Source organism: Gadus morhua, chromosome 20 (genome assembly GCF_902167405.1).
Source record: "Gadus morhua chromosome 20, gadMor3.0, whole genome shotgun sequence".
Classification (NCBI taxonomy): Eukaryota; Metazoa; Chordata; class Actinopteri; order Gadiformes; family Gadidae; genus Gadus; species Gadus morhua.
In genome coordinates, this window is record NC_044067.1 from 14345986 (window position 1) to 14355985 (window position 10000).

Below are 10000 nucleotides of genomic sequence, written 5' to 3' on the forward strand. Positions count from 1 at the left end.
TCCAGTCGATAACAATCTAATTCCCATTGGGCCCGCCAGACCCCCAAGGCCCCATCAGTCCTTACTGGTCTTTGGGTCCTTGACTGGCTATTTACTGGTCTCATGCTGCTGGAGGGACAGCAGATCAATATGGATCAGCTCATCAATTGGCTCAAACTAACGATGGAACCCACAGTGGCTGGTCCAATCAGATGGAGGCCATCAGTGCTAATGCCAACACTCTAGCCTCGTGAGTGGAGTAAATGTTGTGTATGAAAGATAGTCAAAAGAATGAACCATGTGCTAAATAATAAAACATACAGATAGAGGCATGGAAAAGTTCAAAAGGAAATAGGGAAGCGGTGAAGTGAGTAATACGTGTTTAGTATGACAATAGATGAGCTACATATGACTAGTAACCTGAACCATAACTTCTGCTGCTGATAAAGATTTGTACTTCCACTCCTGCTACTAGAAAACCTCAGATGTCAACTGAACAATGTATTTTTTTTAACTTGCATACGTTCATGCTATGTGAGTACATGCTTGCATACGAATGTGAGTGTGACCAAGCCACCCACTCACACGCAACCGCACAGACATGCATACACGCCACACACAGCCACACCCACACACACACAAACACACACACACACACACACACACACACACACACACACACACACACACACACACACACACACACACACACACACACACACACACACACACACACAAACACAGCAATTTCACAAAGTAGACAAAATAAAAAACTAAACCATACCTTATTGTAATGTTCACACTGACTAACGGAAAAACCCGAAAAAATAAATTGATAAATGCATGGCATGAGGAAACAGAAAGGAAAAAACTGGGTGGTTTCAATGTCACTTTGAAAAAACAGAATGGAAACTCACGTTTGTTACTCATTGGGTAATCTCTCAAATCAGATGAGATTGCAATCTAAGGTTTAGAGGAGGACAAGATTGAATCATTGTGAACTGAACTATTGAACGAGTGAACTACTTTTCACTAACCACATATTTCTACCACTCAAGTTGTTGGAAGCTGGGATATGTAAGCACATAATTGGCTGTTAAAAGTGAACACAAACTTAGCCAGCAAAAATAAACAGTACAAAAGTATCTGCAAAGGTTTCAAGTCAACACTTGAAACCACTGTATACATTCACAGATTAAAGGCCCTGTCTGAATGCTTTGTATGCTTGCGCAAAGCAGTATATCTCTGTAAAGAAACAGGAAACAAGGTTTTACTCTGCCCCTTCAGATTTCGGTTTCTGCTCCCCAGCTCTGTGCTCCATACCCCCCAATCTGCTCAAACATAGGCTAAACATTTTTTTTGATTGCTCTAGTAAACCACAGAGTCCCTAAGACATTGATTGGAGGGTGATGTAGTTTTATGCTAGTTCCACATATTGTGGTATTCGAACAAAGAGAAACAGGTGCATAATATCAAATAAAGAACAAAGAAATTAAAAATTAAGAAATTAAATCAATGTCATTTTTTCCCTCCTTGCCCTCCTTGAATGTTCACGCTGACAATGAATCACCAATACAAGATGACAAGACATATAATATCCACATAGTTTGTTTTGGGATGGTTTCCCCATAGAGAATTTTCTCTCTTAACAGTGTGGGCTGGAATAGGAAAGAGGGAGTAAGGGGGAGGGAGAGCTTGATGTGGTCTGGTCTCAAGGAAGGAAGACCTTTGATCAAATGAGGTAAACCCCTTTCACATCACCCATGGGCTGCTCCACTCCAAACACACTGACAATGCATGAGACGGACACAGTCCTTCCGTCCCCTACTATATAATGTAAAAATGCTAAAGTTTAGCTACCTAGCCCTTTTTTGTGGCCTACTGTAAACACTATTACGTACGACAATTTATTGCATTTTCAATGTATTATTCACAGTGCCGATTCACATTTTTTACTAAATGACAGACCTGTGGCAACAGCTGTTGAAATTATAGAAAGTTCCTTACACAAAGCATCGGGTTATCCAATTCAGCATTTAGAAATATATGAACATCCTATCTATTATTGGCATCCAATCATATGTATGTTTGACTATTCTTTGCTCTGAGTTGATTGTTACTTGATATATTGAGGTGTGCTGATTGGACGAAACACAACCAACTGTAGTGTAGTTAAGTTAATCTGTTTTCCTAAATGGAATAAATCCAACTCTAAATCCCTAGTGTACACAGGTTTGCATACACAGACTTAGTCCTACTGTAGTGCTTGCTACCCATCATGAACTGTTTATGTAGCCTTGTAGCATTTAATAAACATGTCTGCCTGTATGAAATTCAGACTTTCGAAAGAAAGGTGATACATTATTGACATGGACTGCACTTAGAGTAGCTTGGCACCTGGGAAAGGCAGTGAAAGAATGATTGGGAAATGCACCAAATACTATCAACCATTGGGTTGTGTCTATTTTACATACAATGTCTGAACGTATGATATCGAGGGTAAGTAAACCCACAACTCCAGAGCAGTGGTGACAGTCCTAATATTTAACAAAAAGCGTCTGCGTTGGTGTCCATAGGAGCGAGTGCAAGGGCTGTCACCAAACATTGTCAAAACCCACGTCACATTCACATTCACCAGAAATTGCTACCAAATACTACTCAGTTTTTAGCTGTAAACAGCAGACTTTCTTTTTTTCACAGAACATTTCCCCTTTGTACATTTTTGCCAAAAAGAACACTGAAATGTTCACCAAAACATTGTGGGACCCAAACATGACAAAAAAATAAGTGATCTTGGGGCTCACCCAAATCCGAGGACTAGAGCTAAGCCAATGATCGATTCGTTTTCACCAGCAAGCAGGATTGGATGTCAATCTTTGATAGGCCAAAATATCCCCAGAGGTAGAAAAAGAGTCTTGTAATAAATGCCAGAAACACCTATGTGCTTAAATTAATTTGACATTCAAAGCAGTCATTTGCCATTTGGCCAAATAACCATCCCTCGTGTCATGACACAAAGATACACAAAGATGGAAAATAAAATCTGGCCAATTTACACACACTCCCAATCCCACACGAGGAAACAACGCAAGGAAAGCAGGAAGGCACAGCTAGCATAGAAAACCAACACACACACACACACACACACACACACACACACACACACACACACACACACACACACACACACACACACACACACACACACACACACCAATCCACTCAAGCAAATTAAACAATTCCCGCAGAGTCTATTCATACATTTAACTCATGGATCCTCTCGGAAAATTGAAAGAGGCAGTGTTAACCTTTTACAATGTAGCATTACATGCAGTAGGGAATTTACATTGTCATGAAACCCAGAGCTTTTGATTTGGGATGAGTTTGGCTGAAACTGTTGTTGAACTGAATTGCATGATCAGGCAGGGACCCCCACTGTCCTACTCATTGGTGCTGTGTAAAGACATTCATCTCACACACACAAACACACACACACTGAGATAGCACACAGAAAACAAGGCCAAATGGGCAATTGCTGATCCCCAAATCCTCAAATAAGGGCTAATCACATTCGTAGGCCATTATTCCCTGAAGTCTTCCATTATCATCCCTGATAATTTTCCTCCATTTCCTCTTCCATGCAACTGATTCCAGTTGCGGGAAGTGCGTTAACACTAATGCACTGGAGCCTACTGTCCTAGCACAAAGCCTAGTTCATAACATGCTTACACTCTCTGATGGAGAAAGGAGATATTGGAGACTAGCCATATTTAGTTGACCTCATTTCCTGAAGGGGAGAGAGCATTCGGAAAGAGTGAGGTTGAGATCAAATTGGAGATGTGCAGGAGGTGGGGGAGAGAAGGGGGGGGGGGGGCACTGCCCATCGTTGTCCGACAACTGTACAATTTAGGGTGATGACATCAACAGCCTCCTGTAGCCATAACAACAGTAATCTCCCTGGATTTGGTAGCAGGTGACGGAGGTGAAAGATGTTCATTGGCTGCTCGACACCTCACTGGTCACAGGACAGGGAGGAGTGGGAAGCACCCTGATGCATCTTAATACATTTCCACTGGGCCCACATCAAATAGCTACGGTCTGCAATTATCCAATTATCAAATTCCGTGATAGCAGAACTTCAACAAAATGACATTCCCAGAAATGTAAATTATAACAGTTACGAATAATGATGAGTCAAATCCCTTTCTTTTCTGTTCAGTTCGATGGTTTGAAACCCCAGCTCTCGGAGTGGTCGTAACTTTTATTAATTCAAGTAACACTACGCCTGGAGGATTGTGAAGAATAAAAATATATGAAACTGAGCGTTTCTGCTTCCATTTCTTTCCTGTAACAAAACAACCATCTGAATAAAAAGATCATAATTCCAATTGAACCATCGCCATCATTTTTTGCCCTTCTGCCAAATTTCATGAGTTAGCTTAACTAGGCAAATAAAAAATGCTGTTCTTTTAAAAAACTTGCGTTTCATTGGTCACATTTTGAATAGCGAACAGGAAAAATATTCAGGCTACAGATTTTAAACAGATAAATTCAAATAAATCCATCAAACAAATGTGTCATCTAACGGAAATGTTTGGGCTTTGTAATATATCTTTAGTATTTTCTGTTATATTTTTTATACATTTTCTAGATTGTTTGTGGTTTGTTTAGCCCTTCCAATCTTCCTTTAATTTAAGTGGGAATCTTTCATCTTTCATTTCAAATACTGTATGGCATTCTTTGAAAAAACATAAATACAAATAGCATAAAAAATATATATCTTTGCTACAAACCGTTCAAATTATAGCAACTTCATTGAGTAGTCTTCTATTTCAACCCAAAATACTACTACTATTTTATAAACTATTTCTTGGACCTGGTTTAAAAAGAGTGCGTTTGCACTCACCTAAAACTCAGGGTCCTTTTGGACGCTCGGCCTAAACATGCAAGACTTCCGCGTTTTTGCACAACATTTTGAGCCGAGTGGACAAGGTGTTCCGTGTGCACAACCGATGGATCAGGTGTAACATTTTTGCAGGGAAGGGGTCACCGGCAAACCACAGGATATTGTTAATTTGTGTAGGATGTTATAGAACCTGCTGTCCTCTATGTAACAGGCTTGAATCTAAACACCTGCTGTGCTCTTCTCATCCACCTCTCCTGTGTCTCCCGCTCATCTTACTGCAGCTTACACAACGCAACGAAGGAACCGAAACGGAATCACGGAACAAAGCAGCCCTCTTCGGTGGAGTTTGGGGGACAGGGGGGTGCAGGGGTGGATCTGTGGCTTGTTACAAAGGTAATAATTTGCCTGTCTTTTTTGTTTCCTTCATCCCAACGTGGACCACCGTTGGGGGCTGCCTACAGCTTACAGACACCACAGATATGGCGATGGAAAGACGTGTCAAGAGCTGCCAAGGCTTTTCCTGGATGGCTGTGTCTCAGCAGTTTTTAATTAAAAGGCTCTATTTGTGCCCCACGCCCCAGCTGCCCGTGAGAGAGAATACAAGCGGAAAGAGAATTAATACATTCATCCCCCCGCTGGCTTGGGCCCACCCATTGCCCATCATTTTACTTAGACACATATGCCACCTAAACAGAACATCTGGTTACTTGTTCACATTTATTGACTGGTAGTATCGGTGAACGGAAGCCCAGGTATTAATGCAAAATAGAGAAAGGAATACCTAATTTTAATACCTAGCCACATAATGGCACTACTATGTCAATGCAACCTTGCAGAATAAACACTGATCAGTGATAACTGTCACATCAACCCTCGCATCAAACTTCTAGCTGATCCCGGCACATCTCTAATTCTCACAAACTGCTATTCTACAAAATCATGTCCTCTTCCCTAAAAGCGTTAAGACAATGTGGGGAGATCCTACAGTAAGAAGACTGTAAAAGACAGATGCACTATGACGGCTCTACGGTCATTATCTTGTGCGTCATGTGACGTGTGCATGGATCACATTGGGAGTTTTGGGAACAAACGCTGTGACATGAGACCGTCCCTCTCTTCGCGCCTGTAGTCTGCACTTTAATGTGCATCGTCAGATGGACAATGGTGACACAGCACAGCACTCAGTCTGAATAACCTCACGAGGTCGGTTTTACCTTCTTGTGGATAAGATTAGGGGTGTGTGTGTGTGTGTGTGTGTGTGTGTGTGTGTGTGTGTGTGTGTGTGTGTGTGTGTGTGCGTGTGTGTGTGTGTTTGTGTGTGTGGGCGGGTGGGTGAGGTAATGGAGACAAACAGAAAGAAAAAAAAAGAGACATAGACTGTGATTAGACATAGATTAGCTTTTTAGATAAGTGCTTCCATTCCCATTGTCTAGACAGAAATGTCAGATGACGCTATCGTTTTTAAACATGAAAATATTTATGCAACCCCCCCAACCCACACACGCGTGATTCATCTTTTCAAAATGAAAATGCAATTATGGCATGATTTGCATTCAAGTATAGGATATTTACAGGAGAGCAGGAGAAAATTGCCTGTAAAAAAGAATTGATTAAACGTAAAATGGATTAATCATAAAATGGAACCCATCTCACCTCAGTATGGGAAAAAAAACAATAGATTAGGATTTATTACAGTTTTGCAAGAACAGGACAAGTGATAAACAATGCTTAGAATCATTTAGTTCATAGCCAGCACCTTTTTTTCAATTCTCTGTAAAATACATGAAGTCTGTAACTTCCTGCTGAAAACAGGAAGTAAGCAGTAGTTTTCTATTGGCTGCCCACCCATGTTTGACAACGGCCATTTGCACCTGCTCTTATGAAACACAATGTGTCTGCATTTCTAAAACAATTAAGACTTTTATGTGCCTCAAACCGCTGCTCTTATACCTGCCCTTTAAATACTGGGCCATGCTGGTGTCCCCTCACAGCTCCAGAGAACTTGGATCGAGTCCCATGATGTGTGTGTGATTCTTCTGACAGCCACAGCCCCTTCCTCCTGGATGGGTTGCTGTCTCTTTGTTTGCAGGCCTGACTGGGGTTGTTAGCGGAATATGGAGCACCTGAGGCTGGTCATGTGGCTGATTAAGAGCTATCTACCTTTCATGTCCCAGCACTCCACCTCCAGCATCATCAGTCATTCATCAAATTCATACACACATGACGCAACTGCTTTGTTGACCTCTTAGACCTTTCTGAGTCACTAGTTTGCTACTAATTTCCACTTGTGTGATTCACTGTGCCTATGCTTTTGATAGATAAAACAATACATCATAAACAACATAAACAAAAAGATTCAATGCTTTATTCCAAATAAATACAAAATAATCTCTCTCACACTATATATATTAATATATATTTATATATATATATATATATATATATATATATATATATATATATATATATATATGCATAAATAAGTTTGAGAAGAAGTAAAGAAATTAGTTTGAATAGTCAATAGTCAATAGTCATACAAATATTGATAAAATTGAATACAGGTCAACTGGATGCGACAATATCGGCCTCCTTAACAGCCTAGATGTAGTGTATACAGATACCAGGCCTTTTACATCACCGGAATGTGTCGTACCCTTACCTCCATCCAAAGAGGACATAATGAATATATTGGCTGTATATATTAATACACACAACTGTCGATCGGCAGGGACATTTTGTCCCTTACCATTAGATAATAAGTTGGCCTGCATTGCATGGGATTTGTTTATAGACCGTCTAAGTGTTGGTTAAATTTTTTCCAAAGAGCATGAGAAGGGGTGTTTGGGATCTACATCCAAACACAATTTATCTTCCCGCCCACAAAGTGACAAAAGCAATTACATCCTTATTCATTTTTGTCAGTTGTAATGCGTGCAAGGAAACCCCAAATATTTCAATAAAAGGTTCTGGTGTGATCTGTGGGACACTTCTCCAATAGTGTGTTAAAGATGTACTGCCAGAGCACATTGTACACAGAGAGGGTTCACATCCTTGTACATTTTGGATAATCTTCTCTGGTCCTTATGAATGAGTTCACGTTGGTGAGACCATGCTGAGGCCAAATACAAGAGAGGTGCGTAGCCTTTTGTGTTCCCCTTCCCATAGTTTGTCAGATACAACCTGTTCCTCTTCCCATGAAGAATTAATGTCATATAATGAGGTGGTTTGTAAAGGGCAATTATTCCCAAGGTACCTTTCTGAGTAGGGAGTGGGGTATGAAGTGTGTCAAATGGGGTTTTACCAGGAATGTTGTCGGAATTCGGGGATCCATCCTGCGGACGTAAATCAGAATCTGTCTGATTGCTCAAATATATAGCATATTTATTGTTAACATTGAGATCTCCTTTGAAATCCTTTGATAGCGACACTAGACCATGTTGACAGAACCCCCTTCAGCTTTTTGGGGTCCAGTGCCCTCCTTCTATGGGCCTCAGCCCAGCACTACTCAGAAGGCCTCCATTACTGTCCAATAAATCAGACTCTAGAATAATATCTAAAGACTGATGGGAGACAAGAGGTCAAATCTGGGCCAATGGGGCACTTCACTTTCTTTCGCTCCGTATACGTTTAGCTCAATCATGTTGCTGGAGGCGGGTACAATTAAGTTCGTAATTAGCATACACAAAATCGTCCTGTAAAGGTTTCAAATCAACACTGGCAACTTCGTCAGCTTTTGGAAGCTTCGTCAGCTCGCGCAAATTAGTTTTCTTCCTAATGGAAATGGAAACAAGATGCTACTCCGGCCCTTGTATTCCTGGTTCCTGCTATGTGCTGCCCCCCTTCCCCAGATGTTCCACCGTAACTTAGTAGGAGTGCTGGATCACAGATAATCGCTACTGTGATGCAGCTGGCCTATCTAAACTAACTGAGCAAATTACGTTTGGCCCGAGGTTTCCAAGTATAGACTGTGGTAACGGTCGTAAAAAATAAATCCTGTGATCCATCTCAGAGAATGGACTGAGGCCTCTGCTTACGCAAAAAGCAAGAGAACCAGAGCACCATGGGCCGGGTTTCCACTCTCTGGGAGGTCTCCCAGCCGGCCTCCTTCGGGAGAACTTGTGATTCCATTATTGGATTGTTTCACCATTCATCGGCATGACAATTTCCCCTCAGAGTGGTCATTATAGATGGCTTGGCACGAGATAATTTAAAAAAAAAAGACCCGATGCCCGGAAACGAGGACCCATGAAGGGGTGTGCTGCTGACTCCAATCTAATTTCCAGAGGCTTCTCTCTCTCAGGGTCTCCTCGTCGGAGGAGGGAGTACCGGGGTCTTGGGGGTCGTCTTGTAGCAGTGGGGACATTATCTGACAAACACACAACATGTGCAAAGAGGGTTACAGGCTTTTCTTTATTTCTTCTTCAATACGGTGACACTGACATTCACTGAGCAACGTCCCAAAGCCACCGGTTCCTCAAAAGGACAAAATAATTACGTAGTTGCCAAGGTATAAACATTAAATAAATCCCCAGGAAGGCATACACAAACACACATAATATACACAGCAATGAGTCACACAATGCAACCCTAACCCTAACCCTAAGCCTGTTTAATCAATGTAATAAAAAAAAAGTCCTTTCCAAATGTAACATCTCTCGTCTCCACATTTGGTTGGAGCAGGAGAGGGTGATGGATGGCGTTGTTTCATAATGGTGAGGCTCATGAGGGCATGGCGTTGACCACCAGGCGCGTGTCTGTTGTGGCAACCCAGGAAGAATCACTAAACACTGGCACAGGAGTCCCTTCCACCGAAGCGGGGCTGGCGCACGCACACTGCAGCCTTTTGTTTACAGGCTACAGGGCTGGTGAGCAGCACAGAGTTATTTCCTCGGGCGAAGGTTACGCACAAGCATTGTGAGGCAATCCCAATGGTGAGGCATTCAAATAAAACCTTGCCCGGGTTCCACTGAGATCGATGCTGTGTCGAGGGAAAGGCTTGCTTGAATCAACATTGTGTATAAATCAGAGGTGTTTGAGACCAGGTGGAGTGGATTCAATGAGCTGCCTGGATAAAGAAGTGAAGGAAAAAGCTTTGTGGTGACAGATGCGGCATCT